The sequence below is a fragment of the Monodon monoceros genome, unplaced genomic scaffold (genome assembly GCF_005190385.1).
Source record: "Monodon monoceros isolate NGI ecotype Baffin Bay Population unplaced genomic scaffold, NGI_Narwhal_1 Super_Scaffold_2, whole genome shotgun sequence".
NCBI lineage: Eukaryota > Metazoa > Chordata > Mammalia > Artiodactyla > Monodontidae > Monodon > Monodon monoceros.
Window position 1 is genome coordinate 33,361,476 of NW_021703776.1, and position 4,030 is coordinate 33,365,505.

Consider the following 4,030-nt stretch of genomic DNA (forward strand, 5'->3'; position numbering starts at 1 on the left):
GATATTTCATACAAATGGAAATGAAAGCAGTGGTAGCAACAATCATATCACACAAAATAGACTTTAAAACAAAGGCGATAAAGAAAGGACACTATAGGGCTTCCCTGGTGGTGCAGTCGTTGAATGTCCACCTGCCAATGCAGGGGATATGGGTTCGTGCCCTGGTACGGGAAGATCCCACATGCCACGGAGCGGCTGGGCGCATGAGTTGTGGCCGCTGGGCCTGCGCATCCAGAGCCTGTGCTCCGCAACGGGAGAGGCCACAACAGTGAGAGGCTTGCGTACCACAAAAAAAAAAAATCATAAACCACAGTCAAGTTGGATTCATTCCAGGGTCATAAGGAATGCCTCAACATACACAAGTCAATCAATGTGATACAAAAGAAAACATCAACAAAAGAAAAGATAAAAACCATGTGATGATATCAATAGATGTAAGAAAAGCGTTCGATAAAATTCAACATCCATTCGTGTTAAAAACTCATCAAAGTGGGTAGAGAGGGAACATATCTCAACATCATAAAACCTATTTATGACAAACCCACAGCCAGCGTAATACACACAGTGAAAAGCTGAAAGCCATCCCACTAAAATCTGGAACAAGACAAGGATGCCCAGTCTCACCACTTTTCAGCATAGTATTGGAAGTCCTAGCTACAGCAATCAGACAAGGAAAAGAAATGAAAGGTATCCAAATAGGAAGGGAAGAGGTAAAATTGTCATTATATGCAGATGAAATGATACACTATGTAGAAAATTCTAGACTCCACACAAAAACTACTACAACTGATAAATTCAGCAAAGTAGCAGGATACAAGAATAACATACAGAAATCTGTTGCCTTTTTTTTACACTAATGATGAAATGTCAGAAAGGGAAATCTTTTTTTTTAAATCTCTCTTAAAATTGCATCAAGAAAATAAAACACTTTAGAACAAACCTGACCAAGGAGGTGAAAGACATATTATATATGCTGAGAACTATAAAACACTGATAAAGGAAATTTTAGGTCATTTAAAGAAATGGCAAGAATATCTCATGCTCTTGGATTGGAAGAATTAATGTTGTTAAAACAGACACACTACCCAAAGCAATCTACAAACTTAATGCGATCCTTATCAAATTACCCATGACATTTTCCACAAAACTAGAATAACCCTAAAATTTGTATGGACCCATAAAAGACCCAGGATTGCCAAAGCAATCCTGAGGAAAAAGAACAAAGCTGGATGCATAACCCTCCAAACTTCAGACATACTACAAAGCTACAGTAATCAAAAGAGCATGATGTTGGCACAGAAACAGACATATGGATCAATGGAAGGATTAGAGAGCCCAGAGATAAAATCACACACCTATGGTCACCTAATCTAAGACAAAGTGGGCAAGAATATATAATGGAGGAAAGATTGTCTCTTCAGCAAGCAGTGTTTGCGAAAGCTGGACAGCTGTATGTCAATCAATGAAGTTAAAATACTCCCTCAGTCCTACACAAAAATAAAGTCAAAATGGTTTAAAGACTCAAATATAAGACTTGACACTAGATGACAACATTGGCAAAACATTCTCTGACATAAATTGTAGCAATGTTTTCTTAGGTCAGTATCCAAAGGCAATAGAAATAAAAGCAAAAATAAACAAATGGGACCTAATCAAACTCATAAGCTTTTGCACAGCAAAGAAAAACATAAAGGAAATGAAAAGACAACTGACGGACTGGGAGGAAATATTTGCAAATGATGTGACTGACAAGGGACTAATTTCCAATCTATACAAAGAGCTCATACAGCTCAACATAAAAAAAAGCCAAACAGGGACTTCCCTCCCTGGCGGCACAGTGGTTAAGAATCTGCCTGCCAATGCAGGGGACACAGGTTCGATCCTGGTCCAGGAAGATCCTACATGCCACGGAGCAACTAAGCCCATGCGCCACAACTACTGAAGCCCACGCACCACAACTACTGAGCACACATGCCGCAACTACTGAAGCCCACATGCTCTAGGGCCCATGTGCCATAACTGCTGAGCCCATGTGCTGCAACTACCGAAGCCTGAAGCCTACCGAAGCTCTAGTGCCTAGAGCCTGTGCTATGCAACAAGAGAAACCACTGCAATGAGAAGCCCACAGGCCGTAACTAGAGAAAGCCCGCGAGCAGCAACAAAGACCCAATGCAGCTGCCGTAACTAGAGAAAGCCCGCGAGCAGCAACAAAGACCCAATGCAGTTGTAAATAATTAAATAAATTTAATCTCTAAAACAACGCAATCAAAAAATGGGCAGAAGACCTAAAAGACATTTATTTCTCCAAAGAAGACATACAGATGACCAACAGGCCCATGAAAAGATGCTCAACATCACTATTAGAGAAATGCAAATGAAAACCACAGTGAAGTATCACCTCACAAAGGTCAGAATGGCCATCGTTAAAAAGTCTACAAATAATAAACGCTGGAGAGGGTGTGGAGAGAAGGGAACCCTCCTACACTGTTGGTGGGAACGTGAATTGATACAGCCACTATGGAGAACAGTATGGAGGTTCCGTAAAAAACTAAAAATAGAACTACCATATGATCCAGCAATCCCATTCTTGGGCATATATCTGGAGAAAACCATAACTCAAAAAGATACATGCACCCCAGTGTTCACTGCAGCACTATTTACAATAGCCAGGTCATGGAAGCAACCTAAGTATCCATCGATAGATGAATGGATAAAGAAGATGTGGCACATATACATAATGGAATACTACTCAGCCATAAAAGGAATGCAGTAATGCCATTTGCATCAACATGGAAGGACTTAGAGATTATCATAAGTGAAGTAAGTCAGACAGAGGAAAACACATATCATAAGATATCACTTACATGTGGAATCTAAAATACAATGCAAATGAAATTATTTACAAAGCAGAAACAGACTTATAGACATAGAAAACAAACATGGTTACCAAAGGGGAAGGAGGAGAGGGATAAATTAGGAGTTTGGGATTAGCAGATAAACTACTATATTAAATAAACAAGGTCCTACTGTATAGCACAGGGAACTATATTCAATACCTTAAACTATAATGGGAAAGAATATGTAAAAGAATATATTTATCTGAATATATATATATATATATATATCTGAATCACTTTGCTGTACAGCAGAAGCTAACCCAACATTGTAAATCTACTATACTTCAGTTAAAATTTTTTTTAGCAAAAGTAAGTGTTGGTGAGAATGTGGAGAAATTTTACCGATGGGAATGTAAAATGGTATAGCCAGAGCTCCTCAAAAAGTTAAACATAGTTACCATAAGTCCCAGCAGTTCCACTCTTAGATATTGAATACATACCCAAGAAAAGTGAAAACATATGTCCATACAAAAAATGTACGTGAATGCTAATAGCAACGTTCACAATAGCCAAAAAGTGGAGACCAACCCAAACGTCTATGGACTGATGAGTTGTGTATGCATACAATGAAATATTACTCAGCCATGGAAAGGAATGATGTAGTGATTCATGCTACAACATGGATGAACCTTAAAAACATGCTAAGAGAAAGAAACCAGACACAAAAGACTATATGTTGTATGGTTCCATTTACACAAAATGTTCCCAATAGGCAAATCCATAGAGACAGAAAAGCAACTTAGTGGTTGCCAGGGAGTGGGAAGAGGAAGGAATTGGGACTGACAGCTAATGGGTGCAAAATTTCTTTTTTGGGGTGATAGAAATGTTCTAGACCAGGTCATGGTTACACAAAATCTGAACATAGAAAAAAACTGTATTATTTTTTAAGTGATGAATTTAGTTATGTGAATTTTATCTCTAAAATGTTTTTAAATAAAATAAAAATAACAAACACTAAAAAAAAAAGCTCAGATATTTGGTCTAAACTGTTTTCTCTCAGACCTTTGCCTCGACAACAGTAAATAACTTCTTGGTATTGTTTTGTTTACTTCTTTCAAATAAATATTTAGTACACTGGATCACCTTAAAGCCCAGTTGCCTTTCCTCAGACATTAGACTGATAAACTTGTTCC